The 24,543-nt window shown below is 37.0% G+C and overlaps 1 long non-coding RNA gene across 2 annotated transcripts in view; it reads right to left on the reverse strand.

Moving 5' to 3' along the window:
• Positions 1-13,410: 13,410 nt before the first annotated feature.
• LOC103784673 (uncharacterized) overlaps positions 13,411-24,543 on the reverse strand; it is a 31,363-nt gene continuing 20,230 nt past the window's right edge. The window contains exons 4-6 of one of the 2 annotated variants that reach the window (XR_010109616.1): positions 23,818-23,944; positions 16,941-17,264; positions 13,411-16,844 (exon numbers count right to left, since the gene is read on the reverse strand). This is a non-coding gene — a long non-coding RNA (uncharacterized LOC103784673). Of the gene's footprint in view, positions 17,265-23,817; positions 23,945-24,543 lie in introns of both variants that reach the window. The other variant, XR_008620636.2, reaches the window with a different exon arrangement.

Genomic DNA, 24,543 nt, shown 5'->3' on the forward strand with positions numbered 1-24,543 from the left:
ATAAGAAAAAGAAAAGAAAGAAAACTCCGCACGTAAGTGAACCCATGCAGTTCAAACTCATGTTGCTCAAGAGTCAGCTTTATATTATGTAAATGCCAAACTATTAATTGGTTTAAGCCTTGGTCATTTGATAATTTATTTTGTTAAGCTCATTTCTTTAGCCTCATCTACATAATTAGAGGGATGAATAAATAATTTAGAGTATATCATACTAAGAAATACACTGAAACCATTAAAAAGAACAATGTAAGTACAGCAGGTCCTCAAATAATGCCATTTTGTTCAACATTGTTTTGTTATCATGTTGATGAGAAAAAAAGAAATCACTTCCTGGCTGGGACCACTGACCATGTGGAGTTTGCACATTCTGCCCATGTCTGCATGGGTTTTCCCTGGGTACTCCAGTTTCCTCTCACCTCCCAGAGAGCTGCGCATTAGGTGAGTTGGCGTGTCTGAAGTGTCCCGGTCTGGGTGAGTATGGGTGTATGACAGTGCATCCTGCAATGGGATGGTGTCCTGTCCAGGGCTGGTTCCTGCCTTGACTCTGCGCTGCCTGGAGAGGCTCCAGCCAGTCTGGACCGTAAAATGGAATAAGCAGGTAAATAATATAATTAGCTTGCTTTTATTAATCTTTCTTAAATGTGTATATCGTTTACCTTTATTTCAAATTTTAATATGGAAAGTGTTTTGGTCTTTATTTAGAAGTTTGTTGGTTTTTCTGACCAGAAATATGCCATAGAAACTTAACTCTTATTTATATCAATCAGCCTCTGGTAAAATTAGTTTCATTACACATTGGTTTCCTTAAAGTCACAGGCAGTTTCTAAAAATCTATCCACGATGTTAAGTGAGGACTTACCATACTGACATGGAAAAATTGTCTAGGTATGACGTATTTTTTAAAAGTCACAGAACTTGTATACAATGATTCCAGTTATATTTTTTAAATGGTACAAGAAGATGGTTACCAATCGCTACTGCTGGTAATAGCAGAGGAGTAAACAGGGTGGGTCACATGAACCCACCCTTCAAATAACATTTATAAAAACTGGGTAAAATAAAATAAAAAGATTTTAAGACAGTGAGTCTGTTTTAAAACTGGATCTGACTGAAGCTGCAGGAGAGTTTAAGTACAAAAACCTGCAATTAGAAGGGGTAAAATGAGTTTGTGGCTTTCTGGCCCAAGGGCATGGCCCAATCCCTGTGTCTACGGCTACAGAAAATTGTGGAAGAAAACCACATCTTTATTAGTTAAAGGTGCCAGAGATAAGAGTTGAGGGGTGGAAAAGCAGCTGGAAATTTAAAGGGACAATCCTGGCAGGGAAAGAGTAAGGGAAAAAGTGAAACACAAGTTCTGAACATAAACTCTGCCCAAATCCCTGACTAACAGCCAAACTCCAAAGGCATGGAGGAGACCCTAGTGGTCCACAAAATAAGCATGCAGAAAAAAGTCTAGTCCTGAAAGACAAAATTACATGAGGCCAGATCTATGGCTTCGCTGTCTCTTCTTTTCTTTTTTCTTTTCTTTTCTTTTTCTTTTCCTTTCTTTTCTTTTCCTTTCCTTTCCTTTCTTTTCTTTTCTTCTCTTCTCTTTTCTTTTCCTTTCTTCCTTCCTGCTTCTTTCTTTCTTCCTTCCTTTCTTTCTTTCCTTTCTCCCTCCTTCCTTTCTTCCTTCCTTCCTTCCCTCCATCCTTTCTCCCTTCCCTTTCCTTTTCTTTTCTTTCTCTAAGCACATTCCCAACCATGCAACAACTTGGGCTGCAGGAAGATGAATCATTATGGCCCTGAAAAATAGAGAACAGAATAAAGAATAAAGAACAGCAGAGCAGCTGGAAACGAGGGGGATACCTAGAAACAAAGAAACCACTGAGAGGGTGAGCCCCATCTATGCCCAAAGACATGACTGACTGACAAATAATGCAGTGGCAAGTCCAGAGAGCAGCAAAGGAGCACCCTGAGAACTGAGCACAATCTCAGCAGCGCATGTGAAAGAGGAAAATTAGCAGCTGGAATTCACACACATCAACTGTCTCATAGAATAAAAACCTGTCATCCTCAGAAGAACATCACAAAATCCAGTTACCACAATGTATTAAATACAATGTCCAGTCTCTAAACAAAAAATACTGAACATGCATAGAAACAGAAAAGTGTGACCATACTAAGAAAATAAAGGCAATCTATATAGAATTTGACTCCAAGCTGGTTCAGATATTGGAATTTGCAAACAAAGGCTACAAACAGCAATTATAAAGAGATTTAAAGTTCTAAAGGAAAATATGGTATCAGTGAATAATAGAATAGGGTATATCTACATAGAAATGAACACTCTAAAAAATAGAATTTCTAGAAGTAAAAACTACAAAAACTGAAACTTAAATTTAACCGATGGGCTTAACGACAGATTGGAAATTGTAAGGGGGAAGTAGATAAACAGAACCTACCCAAGCCAAAACAAGCAGAAAAAATGCTGAAGAAAAATGAACAGTATTTCAATGAAATACACTATATTAGTGGTCTAAAACAAACTATCATCATATCACCAAATACAGAAAAGGTATTTGACAAAATTTTACATATATTTCTGATAAAAACAAAAACAAAAAAACTTGCTGGAAATTAGGAATAGAAAGAAACTTTCTCAGGTGGACAAAGTGCCTTTATGAAAAACTTATAGCTACACCATGCTAATGGTAAAGATTTTTTTTTCCCCTAAGGTTGGAAACAAGGCAAGGATGTCCACTATCATCCTTCTATTAAACTTCTATTCACGTTATTCTAGGAGATTCTAATCAGTGTAATAAGTCAAGAAAAATAAATAAAAGGTATATGGATCGGAAAGGAAGATGTGAAACTATCTTTATTTGCATACAACATGACCATCTATGTAGAAAATCGAATGAGAATCTACAAAAAAAAATCACTAGGACTAATAAATAAGTACAGCATATTCACAGGATAGAAGTCAATACCCAAAATCAATTTTTTTTACTATATTGGCAACAAACAATTAGAAATTGAAATTGTAAAAGAAGTGCCATTTACAATACATCAAAAAGCAAGAAATAATTAGGGATAAATTTGACAAAAGATGTGCAAGACCTGTACACTGAAAATGACAAAACATTGCTGAAAGAAATTAAAGAAGTCCCAAATCGATGGAGAGATATGCTGTGTTCATTGATCAAAGGCATCAAATATTGTCAAGATGTCAATTTTTTCCTAAATGAATAAATTGATTCGACACAACCTTATTCAAAATGTCGGCAGGCTTTTCTTGCATAATTGACAAGCTGGCAATAAAACTCATATGGAAATGCACAGGACCTATAACTTCCAAAACAGCTTTGAAGAAGGGCGAAGTTGATATCGAGACTTTTTATATGCCGTAATCAGGCAGCTTCAACCCCTATGTCATTCTGTAGCAAAAAAATTAATATGAGATGTATCATAGCCTTAAAAGTAAATAATCTATAACCTATATACAGCTTCTAGGAAGATAAGTAAGTATTCTTAGAACTACAAAAACACTAATCATACTAACAAAAATATTGATAAATTGGACTTTATGAAAATTATAATTATTATTATTTTGTTATTCAAGAGCCATCATTGAGAAAATGAATAGGCAAGTCACAAACTGGAGAACATATCCACAGTACATATCTGATGAAGTACTTATGATATATACAAATAATAATTTTAAAATTTCATTTTTTAAATGGGCAAAAAACTTGACAAAAGAAGACATATGAATGGCCAACAAGCACAAGAATGGTAGGTGAATTTCATTTGTCATCTGGAAAATGCAAATTAAAACCACAATGTGATATAATTTTACAGCCACTAGAATGATTTTAAAAAATGAAAAAACTGACAACAACAAATGTAGAGAGAATATGAGCAGTTGAAAATCTTAAACATTGCTGGTGGGTGTGTAAAAAAATGGTGAAAGCAATTTGGAGAAATGTTTGGGAGTTTCTTATAAAATTCAACATATATATCCCTTATGACTCAACAGTTACATTTCTAGGTAGTCCCCAAGAGAAATGCAAACATATGTTAACAAAGAACTTGCAAAAGAATATTCCTAGCATTCTTATTTACAAAAGCCAAAAATTGGAAAAACACCTATCAATCCACGAAGAGAATGATTAAACAAACTATCATATATTCACATAATAGAATACTTCTCAAAACTTTTTTTTTACTACTGATAACTGCAAAAATATGCTTGAATCTTGCAATCAGATATTAATCTGATTGCAGCAAATGAACAACAAAAAAGGAGTATTTAGGTTTCAAAATTTGGGCTCCTATGACCTTCATGATGCTGTTATATTCATGAATATGTTACATTATGTGGCAAAAGGGACTTTGTGGATGTAATTATGGTTACTCATCAGTTGACCTTAAGATAGGGAGATTATTCAGGATTTTCCTAGTAGAACCAATTAATCACAGGAAATCTTAGAAGCAGAGACCGAAGGGGAAGGCAGAGGAATTCAGAGCTTGAGAAGAACTCAGACTAGCTTGAGGAAAGAGGGGTCCGAGTGGAAAGGATGAGAAGAAAAGGAATTCTGTTGACAATCGGTGCTTGAAAGAAAACCAGATGAGATTCTTAGCTCAGCCAGCACCTTCGTTTTGGCCTCTTGAAACCCTGAACAGAGAATTCAGCCATGCTCTGCTGGATTTCTGACCTATGGAAATGTAAGATAATAAATGGTTGTTGTTGGCCGGGCGCGGAAGCTCACGCCTGTAATCCCAGCACTTTGGGAGGCCAAGGCGGGTGGATCATGAGGTCAGGAGATCGAGACTATCCTGGCTACGACGGTGAAACCCCGTCTCTACTAAAAATACAAAAAATTAGCCCTGTGTGGTGGCGAGTGCCTGTATTCCCAGCTACTCAGGAGGCTGAGGCAAGAGAATAGCGTGAACCCAGGAGGCGGAGCTTGCAGTGAGCCGAGATCGTGCCACTGCACTCCAGCCTGGGTGACAGAGCGAGACTCTGTCTCAAAAATAAATAAATAAATACATAAATAAATAAGAAAATAAAATAAATGGCTGTTGTTTTAAGCCTAAGTTTGTGGCAATTGGTTATGCAGAAATAGGTAACTAACACACTGTATTTTTCCATTTATTTAAATTACTAAAAGAGATAAAACTCTATGATGATAGAAGTTAGAAAGCAGTTGCCTCCCAAAGAAGAAAACCAAGTAAAAGAAGGAAATTTCTGAGATAATCGAAATGCTCTGTATATTGTTTTACATGGTGATTACCTGGTTTTATACAATTGTCAAAAACTCATTAAACTTTATATCTTCATTAAAACACACACACATATGATGAGACACCACAATACACCCACAAGAATGGATAAAATAAAAAAGACTGACAATAAATGTTGACATGGATGAAGAGAAACTCAAACTTTCATGCACTGCTAGTGAGAGTTTAGAATGATAAAACCAGTGTGGAGAAGTGCTTGGCAATTTTTTATAAAGGTAAATATACATTCCCGCCATAACTCAGCAATTCCATTCATAGGAATTTATCTAAGAAAAGCAAAAACTTAGGTCCATAAAAAAGCATGCAGCAATGTTCATGGCAGCCTTGTCCATAATGGCCTCAAACGGAAAATAACCTGATATCCATCATTAGGAGATTGGATAAGCAAATTGTAGGATATCCATACAGTTAAATACAACTCAGTGGTAAAAAGGAATGATACCCAGAGCAACAGAGATGAAACTTTAAAATATCATATTCAGCAAAATAATCCCCCCCACACACAAAAATACATACTGCTGATTCAGTTTATTTAAGTCAATAAACAATAAAACCTAACTACATGGTGACAGAAATCAGAAACCCAGTTGCCTCTGGGTTTAGGAGGTAGGTAATTAATTGAAAAGGGACACAAAGGAACTTTCTGAGATGATGAAAGCATATTTTGGTTTTGGTGGTAAAAAGCGTTCAATGATATCTGGGAAAGCATGGTGAGGAAGATTTTATTCAGAGCCACAGAGATAATATCAGTATTTATAGCAGTAAATAATTGTCGAAACTTATTAGACTGAATATGTAATTCCTGTGAATTATGTAGTCTGTAAATCGCCTCATTAAAAAATGAAAACAAAAATCCTAAGAATGTAGGAATAGTATATACTTAGACATCCTTTACTCTAGTTGATGCACTTAATTGTTGAGTGCCTACTATGCCCCTGGCCCTTGCTGAGCCCTGAAACTGAAAGACCATTTGGGTTTGACATTCTCTGTCCTATCTTAACAGATGTGCTTCAGACCAGACATAGTCCTTTTAATGATAAACTTCATCATTTCAAACACGTCTTCTGGCCAGGCGCGGTGGCTCACGCCTGTAATCCCAGCACTTTGGGAGGCCAAGGCGGGCAGATCACCTGAGGTCAGGAGTTCGAGACCATCCTGGCAGACATGGTGAAACCCCATCTCCACTAAAAATACAAAAATTAACTGGGTGTGGCGGTGTGTGCCTGTAATCCCAGCTACTCGGGGAGGCTGAGACAGGAGAATCGCTTGAACCTGGGAGGCAAGGTCACCATGAGCCAAGATCGTGCCTCTGCATTCCAGCCTGGGCAACAGAGCTAGACTCCATCTCAAGAAAAAAAAAAAAATAAAAAAAATTAAAAATAAATAAATATAAATAAACAGGTCTTTATGACATTGATTGTAGAAAGTTACATATTATAAATATATATTGAACCTGAAACATTTGTATTTCCAACAACTACAGTTTGAAACAAACTATAGCTATTTTTTTTACAGGAAATGGAAAATTGTGTAACTAAGGTATGGTTTTATTGAGAATACTGAGCCCACTCAAACTTTATGGGGTTGAAAACTTTTAATTAAGCTAAGGGAAGATAGGTTTAGATTTCTGTTTCACTTTTTCTCTTCCAGCAGCATTTGTCTACTATGGATCATTTATTCACTGCTTCTATACTTCCTGATATTATCCTAGATAAGTTTTAAATATTTTATGTTAGTGATTCTAAAGATTTAAAAGTTTTACAGAAAGAGTAGAGGAATTGTTATAGAGATAGAAAGCTTGAAAATTCCATTTTGCCTTTGCAGAGCATTTTGCTTCAAGATTTAAAGCAGGGTACAGTTCACAAAGGGAGAAATACAAATGACCAATAAATATGACAAAAGTTAAACCATTCTAATAATAAAGAAAAATAAACTAAGAATTAAATGCCATGTTTTTACCTCTCAAGTTATCAAAGACTTTTAAAAGTGACATTATCCAGATTTGGCTGGGGTATAGTGTAGATTGCCGGTGGAAATGTAAACTGGCACTATTTTTGGAAGAGCAATATGGTCGTAGGCATCAATAGCCTTTACATGCAGGCAGCTCTTTCTTTGCATGATGCCATGTTTTTCAGAAACTCAATGATATCAGAACTGTGCAAAATGAGGAGTGTCTGTATTGCTTTAGATCCAAAAATTCTACCTCTAGAAATCTATTTTGAGAAAACAAATAGGGATGCATAAAAAGATTACCATATATATATATTTATTGGGGCATTGTTTATAATTTTCAAAATAATCTACATATCCAACCATAAGGAATAAGTTAAGTAAATTATGGTGTTTTCATATAGTGGAAACTATATTCCATATGCTCCATAAAAATCATGTTTTCAAACAATAAGTAAAGACATTTGGTAATGCTCATTCTATAATCTTCAATAAAAAATCATGATACAAAAATTACATACAGAATGATCTCAATTTTATGTGCATCTATACAGTCATGTTCCCAAGCACATACACACATGTAAGTAATTTAAGTTAAGTAAACATGTTAAGAAGGCTCTTCCTGAGTGATGAGATTATGAGTAATCTGTAATTTTTCTTAAAGGTTTTCGTACTTTGTTAAGGAAAAAATTATCTGATGATACTTGTTAAAGCACAGTAAGGCAGACTTTATTCAGGAGCATTGTGAAGGTATAGGAACCATGGCAACAGAGTCTTGCAGTGAGACAGAGAGATGTGTGCTCAATACCAAATATGGCATGGGCAAGTGGGAATTTATAGCCAAGCAGCAGGGTGGGGGTCAGTGGATGGAAAATTACCAGGAGGAATTATCAGGGGTAAGGGGAATTCTGGCTAACCCAATGTAATGTGATTTTTGCTGAAGACAGGCCAGGGTGATCAGACATCACCCAGGGTGGTTAGGGGAATGGTATAGGATGAGGAACCCGATCAGATATCAAGGGTGATCAGATATTGAGGATGGGACCACTTGCTAAACCAACTGAGCAGGGCTCTTTTCTAAAACTGGATTTTACAAGGAAGTGCCCAGATGGGGCTAGGGGAAGTTTCAGGAGACTGACTAAAGTTTGGCCAATCAGAGAATCTTTGTCAAATTCCCCAGTCTTTGTCATAAAACTGGATTTTTTTTATATTTAAGTTCTTTCAAGAAATACATTGATATACTTTGTAGCACATTTTTAAAATCTGGAACTATATAAAGGAAAATGTAAAGTTCTTGTACAGAAGTGATCGTCCAAACCATTTGTTCCATATTTGCATATGTATAACAGTATATTTCCATTTTGTAAAAATGACTTCATTGAAATATAACCTACAATACAGTACAATAATCTACATCAATTTTAAGTGTATAATTTCATGAGTTTGGCAGATGTACATTCCAGTAAACCTCATCATAATCCAAGCAGAACCCTCCCATTACCCCCAAAAGTGTGTTCATGTCCCTTTGCAGTCCAATGCTCCCTCCTCTAATCAATTTTTTGTTACTATAGATTAATTTTTTTCTAGAAATTTATATAAATGGAATTATACAGTATATACATATATATAGTCTTTTCTATCTAGCTTATTTTACCCATCATTATAGTTTTGAGATTCATCCATGTGGAGATATATATATATATATATATATATATACGTAAATTGTTCCCTTCTTTTTATTGCTGAATTGTATTTAATTGTATGGCTGCACTGGATAACCCACATTCTGTTTATCCATTTACCTGCTGAAACATTTGGGTTATTTCTAGTTCTTTACTATTATGAATAAATCTGCTATGATCATTTGTCTATAAGTATTTGTGTAGACAGATGTTTTCATTTTTGGGGACATAAACACCTAGGAGTGTGTAATAGTCTAGGCTTTCCAGAGGAACAGAAGCAATAGGAGATGCAGATTGAGTATATCTAATCTGAAAATCCAAAATCTGAAATGCTCCAAAATCCAAAACTTTATGAGCCCTAATGTAATGCTCAAAGGTCATGCTCAAGGGAAATGCTTATTGGACCTTGTTGCGGGGGGTGGGGGTGTGTGTGCGCACGCGCGCATGCATGAGCGCATGTTCAGGCTAATTTCTTATAGTAAACATATATGTACATAAATGTAAAATATATAGATATGTGTGTATGTACATATATATTAATATTTACTATAAGGAATTGGCTCATGTGATTACTGGGGCTGAGAAGTTCAAGATCTGCAGTTGCCAAGCTGGAAACTCAGGAGAGCCAAGGGTGTAAGTTCTAATCTGAGAAGACCCATGTCCACGTCTGAAGACAGGCAGAGAAAGAATTCTTTATTACTCAGCTTTTAATTCTATTCAGACCTCAAACAAATTGAATGGGGCTCACCCACACTGGGGACAGCAATCTGCTTTACTCGGTCTACAGATTCAAATATTATTCTCATCCAGAAACACCCTCACAGACACACTCAAAATAATACCTTGCCAAATACCTAGGCAACCCAAGATCTGGTCAGCTTAACACATAAAATTAACCATCACAGAGTGGAATGGATGGGTCAGGTGGTAGGTGTATGTTTGCCTTTTTAAGAAACTATAAAAATGTTTCCAAAGCACGTGGACAATTTTACATTCCCACCAGTAGCATATGAGAGGTGTATTTCCTACACATTTTACCAACACCTGCTATAGTCAGTCTTTTTAATTTTAGTCATTCTAATAAGTGTGGAGTGTTATCTCATTGTGGTTTTAATTTGCATTTTCCTGATGAATAATGATGTTGAGCACATCTTCCTGTATTTGTTTGCTATCTGTGTATGTCCTTTGGTAAAGTGTCTGTTCAGATTTTTTGCCTGATTTTTAATTGTGTTGTTTCTTTTCTTATTATTGAGTTTTAAAAGTTCTTTACATATTTTGGCTATAAGTCCTTTATCATATATAGGCTTTAGAAATATTTTCTGCCAGTTTGCAGCTTCTCGTTTCATTCTCTTAATTGTGTCTCTCCAAGAATAGAAGTTTTAGATTTTGATGTAGTTCAATTTGTCTTTTTTTTTTTTTTATGGACTATGCTTTTGTTGTTGCATCTCAGAAATTTTTGCCTAACCCAATGTAACAAAAATGTTCTCCTATGTTTTGTCTAGAAGTTTTATAGATTTACTTTTTTTTTTTTTTTTTTTTGAGACGGAGTCTTGCTCTGTTGCCCAGGTTGGAGTGCAGTGGCGCGATCTCAGCTCACTGCAAGCTCTGCCTCCCAGGTTCACGCCATTCTCCCGCCTCAGCCTCCCAAGTAGCTGGCCTCCCGAGTAACAGGTGCCCGCCAGCACGCCCGGCTAATTTTTTTTTTTTTTTTTTTTTTGTATTTTTAGTAGAGATGGGGTTTCACCGTCTTAGCCAGGATGGTCTTGATCTCCTGACCTCGTGATCCACCCACCTCGGCCTCCCAAAGTGCTGCGATTACAGGCGTGAGCCACCGCGCCCGGCCTAGATTTACATTTTACATTTATATATGAGATTCATTTTTAGTTAATTGTTGCATATGAAGGAAGGTATAAATCAAAGTTGGGGTTTTTTTGTATACAGATATGTAAATGTTCCAGCACCATTGTTGCAAAACTATCCTTTCTCTACTGAATTGCCTTGGCACTGTCAAAAATTTGTTGTCCATATATGTGAAAGTCTATTACTGGACTGTCTTCTGGACCTAATGTCTGTGTCATTATCTCTTTGTGTATCTTCGTGCCAGTATCAAACTGTCTTGATTATTGAAGCCTTGCACTTTGAAATCAGGTCGTCTTAGCCCTCCAACTTTGTTCTTCTTTTTCAAAATGAATTTGCCTATTTTAGGTGCTTTTCATTCCTATGAACTTTAGAGTTAGCTTGTCATTTCCTACAAAAACAAACAAACAAAAAAAGCCTGTTGGGATTTTGATTTGGACTGCGATGAATCTATCAATTTGGAGACAACCGATGTCTTAATAATATTAAATCTTTCACCCATGAACATGGTATTAGTAACTATTTATCTATCATCTATCTATAAACATTGTTAAAACAATCAAACACTGCTGATACATATACACGTTTTGTTGTATGCTGACCATTTCATGTAGAAACAACGATAGTGACTGAAGCAAATAATACTGATGCCTATAAAATGGCAAAGCCCTGGTTCTGTCAGTCCCCTGTGATTGGAGACAGGGCCCATCTGATCTCTGTGTAGTTGGGCTTGGTCTGAGCTTTGTCACAGCTTATTGGGATTCAGTTCATGGCTGGTTTTAATATCTGAAAAGTAGAATCAGTACTTTTCTCTCAGTGTATCTTGGAATCCTAGAGACAGTAAGACTCTGGAAAGTTCTCCAAGCTTCACACAGCCCAGCCCCCAACTTTCCAAACTGTGGGAGTTCTCTTTATGCCTTACAGCCCAGCCACCAACTTCTTGGGTTGCTGGGGCCTTTTCTTTGCCTAAACTCTGCCTCCACATCTCAGAGCCTTAAGATAGCTCTTCCTCCGGCATTCAATAGGTGGCTACAATGTACTCAGTAGAGACCTTGTGTAGGGAGGGTGGAGGTAGGGGTGAGGTGGGTGGGTAGGGTTGAGGGGATTGGAGAGTTGAAAGGGTTTGGGGGAGCATCTATTTCTCTCAGTTCTCCTGCTTTGCCTCTGGCGACTGCAGGCTGCTGCCTTGCATTTGGTGAAAGCCTCGTGCTTTCTAGGAGGGGATTTCTTTCAGCTTTCCTGCCTTACCTCCAGTGTGCAATGGGGACTGCCTTGCAATGGATGAACCTCACATGCCTTGGAGAATCCCTCTCGCTTCTCCTGCCTTGCTTCCTGTGCTCAGTGGGCTACTTTCTTGTACTTTGGGAAGACCTGGTGTACCTGGGGAGGGTATTTCTCAGTTCTCCTACCCTGGCACCAGCTTTCAGTGTACGACTCCCATCCACTCAATGGAGGCTGGGTGGGTACAGACTAGTTCTATTCCTGGGGTACCTTGTGATTCTACTCTGTTATGCCAACCCATATACAATCATCCAAAATTTGTTTAAAGATAGGCTGGTTTCTCCCTTCCTCTTCTGTGCTCCTTCCAACATGTCCCTAGGAACAAAAGCAGCTGTGGGACTCTTCTCTCTAGGAAGAGCTTGATCCTTTTGGAAATGTAGTTAATTTGAGGGATTTTTTTCTTTTCTTTTTTTTTTTTTTTGGCTCCTGGGTTCTCTGATGAGTGTGAAACATGCAAATGAAAGCAACAACAAATAAAACTGTCATTTGTAGTGCTTCTGGCCTGTTCTCATGGTTAGAGTAAGAGTGATAGACTCCTGCAAATTTCTGCATCTTATAAAAGAGTGGAGGCTTGTCCCCTCATTGGGTTTTGTACATTGTCCTTGGGCTGTAGGTTGTACCTGTCACTAAGGTACCTTAAATAAACATACACACACATTTCGTTTTTTATAAATGGCTAAGTCAAGCCTCTAAGTTCAACATCCAAACTCCATGTGAAGGAGTTTCAACTTTCTTTGGTTTTCAAAAATCCCCCCTAAGATCCTCCATATTTGTGATGGAATTTACATAAAACATTTATTCAAAAAAAAGTTATTGAATACCTAGTATGCACTAAGGGCTGTTTCAGGACCTGGAGATGCAAGATAACAGTGCCATGGAGCTAACGTTCTAGTGGACTTCTGGAAAAACTAAGGGATCGTGACTTAGCTGTGACTGCAAGTCACATATGCAAGTTCACCACAGTTGACCTTTTGAAACAGTCATTTCAGGAGTTAAATTATAAGGAAAATTCATTCCAGACCTCTGCTGAAATAAACAATGCTTCTAAATTCTATAGAGATGTGTAGCCAGTGGGGAGCTGTCTGACTACATCAGTTTATAGACTTCTTTCAGCAAAATCAGAGATCCACATGGAAAACCAAGTATTCAGGAGCCTCTATGTATATTACAGCATGCCCTGGGGCCTCAAGCAGTCTCCTTTATGTGTAATTTTTTCATCTGTGACAGATTTAATGTGGATAATAATGCTTACTTAATAAGCAATCCAGTATAATTTAACAGAAGTTACTAATGTAAGTTCAAATGAGTTCTCATTTACAATTTTAAGAACACCATGTGTATGACAGGAAAACAGTGGGTGAAGAGCTGATCTAAAAAGCAAAAATGGTAACATCCTGAATTATGCCATAGAATCCATTTATTTTGATTAACCAGCTGAGACTATGAAAGGTGGAAAATGCATTTCATGGTAGATATACTTTAGGTATAATACTAAGAACTTAAACCAAAGGATTGTACCATTCACCTGACATATCATAAGACATGAAATCATGTTTACTTACATACTTTTAGTTTATCCATTAAAAAAAGAGTCAGCAAACTTTCTCTAAAGGTCCAGGTTGTAAATAGTTTAGGCTTTGCAGACTATAGTTTCTGTTGCAACTACTCTATTGTAGCATGAAAGCAGTCAGAGACAATAAGTAAATAAATGGGCAAGGCTGTGTTCCAATAAAACTTTATTTACAAAATCAGGCAGTAAACCAGATTTGGCCTGTGCACTGTAGTTTATCAACCCCTAGACCATCCTGGCTAACATGGTGAAACCCCGTCTCTACTAAAAATACAAAAATTAGCCAGGTGTGGTGGTGGGCACCCATAGTCCCAGCTACTCGGGAGGCTAAGGCAGAAGAATCACTTGAACCTGGGAGGCAGAGGTTGCAGTGAGCCGAGATCGCACCACTGCACTCCAGCCTGGTGACAGAGTGAGACTCTGTCTCAAAAAATAACTGACTAACTAACTAAATAATAATAATAAAAATAAAATGTCATATTGGCATTGTAATTACACTCTCCAGAAGAAATTACAGGTTATGTACAAAATGTATTGCTCCATGACTGGCTACAGGCAGAATGGGTGGCTGTCTGTGTGTTATGACTCTATTAAAATATTACTGTATTATGGAAGTATTTCTAGACCTGTATGATGGAATTTTTTAGTGTGTATGATATCAATACATAATAACCCTGTGCCTGAGGGTGATTAGGGAGATAGATTCTCAATAGACTCTGATGTAGTAGGTTTCTTCTGAATGGGGAAGAATTGATTAGATTAAGATCACTTTAAAGCTGTAGTCAAGCTTGTCCAACCCATGGCCTCAGGCTGCATGCAGCCCAGGATGGCTTTGGATGTGGCCCAACACAAATTCATAAACTTTCTTAAAACATGAGATTTTTTTGTGATTTTTTTTTTAGCTCATCAGCTATCAGTAGTGTTAGTGTATTTTATATGTGGTGCAAGAAAATTATTCTTCTTCCAGTGTAGCCCAGGGAAGCTGAAAGATTGGACACCCCTGATGTAGATGCTTTCAACACCACTCATTCATTCAACCAGCACAGATGTTGTTCACATCATGTTGGGAACTGGGGGTACAAAGAGAAATAGAAAATAATGTATTTCCCCAGTGGCTCACAGTCTAGTGACAGAAAATGATGAAAACAAATAATTAGAGAAATGTAATAAATTCCGTAGTAAAAGCATGAACAAGGCACGCTGGTGTATTGCAAGGGAAGCTCTTAACTTTGCCTGCAGATATTAAAGAAGACTCTGTGGAGAAGATGACATTGGATTGGATTTTAAAGACTAAATGTTTGCCAGGCAAACAAATGGGGAAGATAATGCCAGGAAAACAGGCAATTTTATATTAGTTTCTTCACTTTCTTCTCACTCCTTGTTATCTGGCTTCTCCGTCTCCACAACTTTACTAACTTTTCTCCTGAAAGACGCCAATCCATAAGTGTTTCTAGGCTACGTTTTCTCCTTGACTATTCTGCTTCATTTCACGTCACTAACCACTATCTCTTCCTCTTTCCTTCTTTTGATTTCTTTTTAACAGATTCATGCTTTTGAATGATCATTCAGCTTGCAGAGTGGAGGATAGATGGTAAAAGGGAGACTGGCCAGGATTTTAATGTGTTGATCAAAGTAAGAAATGATGAGGGCCTGACCCAAAACTTGGAGTGCTAATTGAGAGGGAGCACAGATTCTGGAGTTATTAGACAAACTGGCTCCAGTGAATAGGGCCCATGAAATGAGAAGCTGGGGACAGGGGTGTGGGAGGGAAGGGTAAGGGTCATGTCTGACCCCACCAGATGTGCTGTGGGCTTGGTGTCTTGGAGCAGGGGTCCGCAACTCAGGCTATTGACTAGTACCGCTGGTTCACAGCCTGTTAGGAACCAGACTGCACAGCAGGAAGTGAGTGGCAGGTGAGTGAACATTACCACCTGAGTTCTGCCTCCTGTCAGATCAAGGGCAGCATTAAATTCTCAGAGGAGCATGAACCCTATTGTGAACTGCTCATGTGAGGGGTCTAGGTTGTGCTCTCATCTAATGCCTGATGATCTAATCTGACATGGAACAGTTTCATCCCAAAACCGCCACCCCCCACCCAATCCATGAAAAAATTGTCTTCCACGAAACAGGTCCCTGGTGCCAAAAAGGCTGGGGACTGCCTTGACAAAGTAATTGACTCTCTTCTTAGAGATGCTTTCACTCACTAACATAAAACAGATTCAAGGATAATTTTTCTCACATTTTAAAAGTATTATTTTTAAAGTTAAAATACATATAACAAAAAAAAGAACCGCCTTAACCATTTTTAAGTGTACAGTTCAGTGACATTAAGTACATTTACATTGTTGTGCACCAATCACAACCATCCATTTCCAGAACTTTTTCATCTTGCAAAACTGTAACTCTGTACCTACTAAACAATAACTCTCATTTTCCCCTACCCCTGCTCCTGGCAACCACCATTCTACTTTCTGTCTCGATGATTTCATTACTGTAGTTACCTCATATAAGTGGATCCTATAGTATTTGCCCTTTTGTGACTGGTCTAGTTCACTTAGCATAATGTCCTTAAGGCTCACCCATGTTGTAGCATGTGTCATAATTTCCTTTTTAAGGCTGAATAATATTCCATTGTATAAACATACTACCTTTCGTTTATTCATTCATCTATTGATGGATACTTGGGTTGCTTCCACCATTTGGTTATTAATTTTACTCACTTTTTAAAGCTTAAAATAACATTTGTAAAATGCTTATACTATTTCAAATGAAAATATGTGCAACTTCTTAAATTTTTTGAAGTATGAATTATTATTTTTTCATTAATTATGTTAACAGTATAGAAAAAGAGAAAAGTGCCAAAAGTTGATATCAACCAGCACAAATTTTTCAAAATCTTGTTACTCTTCTTATTAACATTCTAATTATTCTTTTTGTCATTTTTTCTGCCTTTCACTTTCTTATTATGACCCAGTTAAGAGATTGGCTGTTACATATAATAGTCAAAATTTGTTATGATTATGATTTTATATATTCAGTCCTTGCTTTGTTTTACTTGAATCTTTGCCAAATTCCATGCTCACCATTACTTCTTGCATCCCAGTTCTTTCACTTTGTAATTTTCTTCTTCCATAAGTACATCCTTTAGTAGTTCTTTCAGTGAGGATCTAGTCAATTTCCCAGACTTTATTTCTCTGAAGGTCCATGCCTTTACTCTTGAACAAAAAAAAAAAAAAGATCATAGCTAGACATATAGTGAAACTTCAGAACACCAAAGACAAGTCTAGAAACTTAACAACTTTAATACATACACATGTGGTATATGACAGAAGCAGCATTAGAAATTAGTAGTCTTAGCCAAGTGTGGTGGCTCACACCTGTAATTTCGGCACTTTGGGAGGCCAAGGCAGGCAGATTACTTGAGGCCAGGAGTTCAAGACCAGCCTGGCCAATATAGGGAAATCTTGTCTCTACTAAAAATTACAAAAATTAGTTGAGTGTGGTGGTGCATGCCTAGAATCCCAGCTACTTGAGAGGCTGAGGCAGGAGAATTGCTAGAACCCAGGAGGCGGAGTTTGCAGTTAGCCCAGATTGCGCCACTGAACACCAGCCTGGATGACAAAGCGAGACTCTGTCTAAAAAAAAAAAAAAAAAAAAAAGAAATTAGTAGTCTTGGATAAATGGGCTATTCAGATAGATAAAAGACCTAAATGTAAAAAAAAAAAAAAAACCAATATTGTAAAAGTTCAGAAGAAAGAAAATAATATCTTTATGACATTGGAGTGGGGAAGTACTTATTACATAAGATTTTAAAACATAAACCACAAAAAGAAAAGGAACTTGAGTATCTTAAAATTTAAAGCATACCTCTGCACAATAAATGAAATCATATAGTAAAAAAGCAAGATACAAACTAGTATATTTGCATATTACATAGCACATACAATTATTAGTATATAAACAATTCCAACAAATTAATGAGAAAATGTAATAACCTAATTTTTTAAATGAGCAAATAATATGAGTAGGCAATTTATGGGAGAAACTTGAATAACCAATAAACGTGAAAAATTGGTTAATCTCATTAGCTGTCAGATAAAACTAAAACAACATTAAGTTGACACTTTACACTCATTGGCTTGGCAAAGAAAACATTTCAATCTGACAACACAGAATATTGGTGAGAATGTGGGAGAAGAAGAGCTCTTAAAAATCATTAGTAAAGAGTAAATTTCTATAATCACTTTGGCAAACAATTTAGCATCACTTAATAAAGATGATAACACACATAACATACAATCTAGGTTGTTCCACTTCTAGTTACAGATCCTGGAGAATGTCTCCAGTATGTGTAAAATGGAAATAGACACAGGCATTCATTGTACCACTTTTGTAAGTATATAAAAGGACTAACAACCTAACTTGATGAGTGACTAGATAAATAAAGTGTGGCTTACCATAGAATAGAATACCATGTAGCAGTTAGAATAAGGGTACTGGATACAAGTCAACATGGAAGAATCTTTAGAAAATGATCTGTGTTAAAAGCAAGTTGCAGAATGCCACTGCTCAGATTCCCTAGGAAACAGACCCTGTGACCATGAGAAGCATACAGAAAGTTTATTAGGGAGTGTCTTCAGGATTAACACCTGCAAGGAGCTGGGCACAGTGGCTCATGACTGTAATCCCAGCACCTTAGGAGGCTGAGGTGGGTGAATAGCTTGAGCCCAGGAGTTTGAAACAAGCCTGGCAATACTGTGCAACTACATCTCTACAAAAAATTTAAAACTAGCCATTGCATGGTGCCAAACGCTTGTGGTCCCAGCTACTTGGGAAGTTGAGGTGGGAGGATTGCTTGAGCCTGAGAGGTGGAGGTTGCAGTAAGTTGAGATTGCACCAGTACACTCCAGCCTAGGTGACAGAGAAAGACCTTGTCTCAACAACAACAACAAAACAAAACAACAAGAACAATGACAAAACAAAACCCTGCAAGGAGTGAGGAAAGCGAGACTGGCAGAGGGAGAAGTTAAACCACAGTGCAGTTGCAGCAGAGGCTTCAGTCAAGCCTGTGGGGAGCTCTGGAGCTGGGATCTCCCTTTAGAGTAGCCCTGAGTTGAGGCAAGAAGGCCAGATCTTCCTATTGAAGAAGGAATAGGAATTGTTTATTTACTAATAACTGTATGTGCTATGCAAATATACTGGTTTGTATCTTGCTTTTTCACTATATAATTTCATTTATTGTGCAGAGGTATTTTTTAAATTTTAAGATATTCAAGTTCATTTTCGTTTTGTGATTTATATTTTAAAATCTTATTTAATAAATACTTCCCTACTCCAATGTCATAAATGCCCTATCCCCTCTCCCAGTCAATGGTCAGTGGATGCTTGTAGGGAGGGTGTGTGACTTTGGGCAAGGCTTATGGCCAAAGGGAATTCTTGGTGAGAGATTCAACTGGAAGCTATTCTAAGCTTACATCTCCAAATGAGGGAGCAAGTGCCTTGTCCTGAAGATCTGGTGGGCCATGCCACAGTGTCTACCACCCAGAATGATCTGATTAGTATTAATATAATATTTGTGTCATTTTATAAACACACAAAAAGCAATATGCTAGTTATGTATATATAAATACATTAAAAATTGCAAACACTTGTATGGGAATTATACATCAATTTCACCATCATGGGTACTAATGAGGGAAAGTGGAGGTAGAGACGGAGGTAGGGATGAGGTATCTGAGGCTTCAGCCATTCCTTTAATATTTATTCCAAGAAAGATGGGAGGAGGAGAGAGAGTTAAAACAAACATGACAAAATGTAAAAATCAGTTCAATATTACGATACGGTGAAGATAGGAATATGTGATTATTTTTGTACTTTTCTATGTCTGAATACTTCATTATTTAACCCTAAAAGAAAATATTAGAGAATATGTCTCAGAGAAATAAGAACTTGAGAGTCATTCTGTTAGGCCTTAAGTGGTCATTGGGAGAGCAGAGATTGACATTCTGTGAATAGGGCTCAGGGTCTTAACTGTAAAATAAATTAGATTATTTTAAGACTACCTCCAATTTGGAAGAAAGACTTTCAATTTTATGAATGTTTTGATAAAATCACAGCTGTTGGTCAATGAAAGCTTTAATTCTGTGAAGAGTGAAATAGTCCTCCAATTGGATCAGCTCTTTAGTTTTTACAATCAAGTGTCAACTTTGTTCTTAGCTGTACCTAAGGCATATAGACCACTTTCAGCAAGCATTCACTAGATTAACCAGCTATTATAAACTAGGCACTGTTCTAGGCACTCGAGATAAGACAGAAAACAAAACAGATTTTTAAAAAGTTCTACTTTCCCTGTTAAAAGAATGAAAAGACAAGTCACAGAGTGGAAGACAATATTTACAAAACACATCTGATAAAGGACTTATATCAAAAATATGAAGAGAACTCTTAAAACAGCATTAAGAAAGCAAACGATGCAACTTAAAAATGGGCAAAAGATCAAAACAGAAACTTCACTAAAGGTGGTGAGGATGTGGAGCAGCAGGAACTCTTATTCATTGCTGGTAGAAGTGCAAAATGGTACAGCCACTTTGGAAAACAGTCTAGCAGTTTCTTACAAGCTAAGCGTAGTCTTACCATACAATCCAGCAATTACACTCTTTGGTGTCTATCCAAATGAGTTGAAAATGTGTGTCCACAAAAAACCCTGCACACAAATGTTTATAGCAGCTTTATTCATCATTACCAAAACTTAGAGGCAACCAAGATGGCTTCAGTAGGTGAATGAATAACTAAATTGTGATATATCCAGACAATACAATATGATGTGGTAATGAAAAGAAATTAGCTGTCAAGCCACAAAAAGATGTGGAGGAAACTTAAAGGCATATTGCTAAGTGAAAGAAGCCTGTCTGAAAAGACAACATGCTGTATGATTCCAACTGTAAGACATTCTAGAAAAGGCAAAACTATAGAGACAGTGAAAAGATCAGAAGTTGCCAGTGGTTCAGGGATGGAGGGAAGAGGGATGAATAGGTGGAGCACAGGGGATTTTTTAGGATCACCTATGTGATCCTGTAATATGGATACATGACATTATACATTTGCCAAAACCCATAAGACTGTACGAAACAAAGAGTAAACTTACGTTAATAATAATGCATAAAGATTAGTTCATCAGTTGTAGCAAATGTACCACACTAATGCAAGATATTAATAACAAGGGAAATTTAGGGGGGTTAGGGTGAGATGGGAAAGGGCATTAAGGAAACTCTATGTACTTTCTACTCAATTTTTCTCTAAAATTAAAACTGATCTAAAAAATAAAGTCTACTAATTAAAAAAAGAATCCTTGTCTTTGTGGAGCATACACAATGGTTGGGGGAAATAAGTAATGTGTTTATAGAAGATGGAAATACTAATACATTCCATGGAGGAAGGAAAAAAGCAGAGAAAGCCAATAGAGAGTGAGGAGTTGCCATTTTAATTGGCTGACATGGAAGGCTTCCATGAGAAAGGACATCTAAGAATCAATAAAAAACTCAAAATGCTTCCACTGGATGGGCACGCCAGACCTCATTTTCAATGAAGCATCTGTCAGAGGCTCAGGAAAACACTAGTGAAAGGGTAGATTAGATGACAACACTTAACCCTTGATCAGTGTTAACAATACTACAAATGGGACCACGAGACCTCATGTGCCGCCTGATGGAAGGCAATCGGAAACACACGATAGTACCTATGGAGTATTTGCCAAAATAAATGCATCTGAATTTAAGCAAGCTTCACACTCAGGCAGCAAGCTCATGAAAAATACAAAGGAACAAGTTATTAGATTAATGGGTTGAATGAGAATGCGATCAGCAAAATCTGGCATGCCGGATGTTCTACAGGACAAATGAACCAATGTCTTCAACAAACAAAAAAATGGCTAAAAATGGGGAAGTGGGAACTTTCATAGATTAGAAAATACCTAAGAGACATTTCAACCAAATGCAATTTGTGGACTTTACTCTGTGATTTCAACAGGACTGTAAAATATATTTGAGAAAATTGGGGACATTTGAACACGGACTGCGTAATAGGTGAAATAATAGAATTAATGTTAATTTTGTCAGGTATGATAATGGAATGGTGGGTTTGTGGTTTTTAAAAATGCTCGTCTGCTCGATTTATATACTACTGACTTAATTATGGATAAAACAATATGACATCAAAAAAGGTGAATAATAGATAAAGCAAGATGGACAACTGGGGCTGGACCTGTGCTTGGTGGGTTCTTGGTGTACCTGGTGGGTCCTGAGCACCACCCCGGTGGTTCTAGGTGTGCCCTGTCAAATTCCTGAAAACTCCTCTTATAAATGTGCAAATATTTATAATCAGTTTTTTTTTTAAATAAAAAGAGTCTAACATTCTATGGCGACATTATGTGTAAAAAAATTCCTTTGGATCAGTTATGTGAAATATTTTTTAAAAACCAAGAAAAATGTTAAAAATTGTTGAATTTGAATATTGTGTCAATGGGGTTCATTATACTGTCTTTCTACTTTTGGATGTTTGAGAATTTCCTTAATAGAACAATTTTGAAAGTCTAGGAATACTAAGAGATATTAGAAAATTAAAAGCAACAGTCTAAGACTGATTTTCAAGGTGTTTTGTTTTGGGTTAAAGACAATTTCTTTTAAAAGGCAACTATGGACAAGTCAAATATGCACAACAGATACATTTGGAACTACCTGACTGTGATGGAGTCACTCTTCTCCCCTCTGCCCCCAGAGATACAGCACATACAGTTTGAAGTTAGTTCAATTAAGGTAACAATTTTCATTGTCTACTAAGTCAACGACTCTCGGTCTTTTGGAATATGCTGGATGCTTTCTAGTGTTTACTAGAATACTTGAGTAGTAAATACTTTCTAGTATTTACTAGAACTTGGAGTAGCACAATTCAAAGGATTCAGTGAATTAAGAATATACCAATCAACAATAATTGCACTACAGCTGACTAACAATATCTCCTGGTATCCATAAAAGACATTGCCAATGAATACACTATTTGGTTTCCCTGTCACAGTGTCACAGTGTCACACAGTTTGTACTCAAACAACTTGAGTACAATTCTTTACTGTTCTGACTGCCTGTCTCTTATGTTTATGGCAAAGTCCCAGTGTGTTCCAGTCATTTCTTACTTTCCCTGTTACTTGACATTACCTCTTTCTCAGTGACTCTCTTCAACACAGTGTCACATAATATGATCATTCCAGTCATCTACACTGAACAAAAAGTTCAAAATGGGAGCAAACATAACCTTTACACATTGATAAAAATATGGTATCATTAATAGTCCATTAATTGGATGTTATGCTAATAGATTTGATCATCTGAAAGCTATATACCTGGATTTATCTCCCCAGATACACCTTATTTATCATCCTAAATACACCATGAAGACCTAAAAGAAATATGAGGTAATATGCTCTAAATATAATTTTTGATATAAGATATGACAGAATAAAAATTGTTTGCATCTTTTTTGAAAATCACTATGGAAGATGTTGTCCACTGAATGACTCCTGTAAACCTATTTAAGTATCATAGTAGAGTTTACACATAGGAAAATGATTGCTTCCTTTTGTTTATAAATGATATGTTTCTCTATGTTACCTTGACTTTCACATATGTGAGAGCTAAACTGAAGCTACCATAATTAATTTAGGTTTTCTTACACAACGAACCCTGCTCATTTCCATCCCATCCAGCTTTATTTAATGATTCTATTGATGTATCTGTTGTGGACATATTTTATTTTGTCCCCCCAGCCCAAACACTCCCTCTTCTGATAGCAGCAGCACCTTCTTTTAGATAAACCCTTCTCCCCACCTGTCCCAACTCCAACCTTGTCATTTTAGTAATGCAGTCAACCTCTGCCTTCTGCCACTCTCAGACCATTGCCATGGTCTTTGCTGAAGGCCAGAGTCTTTGACCAGCATTATTTCAAATTGAAATCAAGGAACTAATGAAGGAGGCATCTTCTTGACCAGTGATAAGCCAGATGACCACAACCTCCAAGGTGTGAAAGAATGTGACACAGAAAGACAGACAGACCAGAGTCTGAGACAGCTACTTTCAGCACCTGGTACTACTATTTCCTCCCAAACCAGATACATCCCTGCCCATTCAAGGGTTAGGTTACCTGAGCCAATAAGTGTTCCTCATGACTCCAGTGAGTTTCTGATTGGGTTTCTGTCACTTGCAATCAATATTACCCTGCCTAATACAGAGTACTTCATTGTGAGCTGTCTCAAGTCTTTTGCAGAAGCCTGCAGAGGAGACAGAATAAAGTAAGGCCATTTATTTAATAATTTATTTACTTCTTTATTTCATATAACTGGTTTATTTCCAAAGTTTATTTGCAATATGTTGAATGAATAGATAGATATTGGCTCCATTAGAAGGCCATCTTGAGCCTGGGCAACATAGGGAGACCCTCTCTCTACAAAAAAATTTAAAGAAAAAATTAGCTGGGTGTGGTGGCACATGCCTATAGTCCTAGCTACTCAGGAGGGTGAGGTGGAAAGATTGCTTGAGCCTGGGAGGTTGAGGCTGCAGTGAGCCGTGTTCATCTCACTGCATTCTAGCCCAGGCAAAAAAAAAAAAAAAGCCATCTTGGCCATCTTCAGGAAGTAATATCCAAGAACTTCAATTACATTATTTTTTAAGGTAATTGTGCTTCAACCTTCAACACACTCAACTCCTCTAGGCTCCCCGGATTCTCTGGAGGCCCATGTAATGATATAGTTCTAGACTGGCAATTTAGTATATCTAGAAGTGCTGCCTTTCATAGATAAAAGGAACATTTGAGGCCATGCAAGTAAACTCATCAGTTCCTGTATGACATACGGAAACCCAGAAGTGTTAA

Source organism: Pan paniscus, chromosome 14 (assembly GCF_029289425.2).
Source record: "Pan paniscus chromosome 14, NHGRI_mPanPan1-v2.0_pri, whole genome shotgun sequence".
In the NCBI taxonomy this organism is placed as follows: domain Eukaryota; kingdom Metazoa; phylum Chordata; class Mammalia; order Primates; family Hominidae; genus Pan; species Pan paniscus.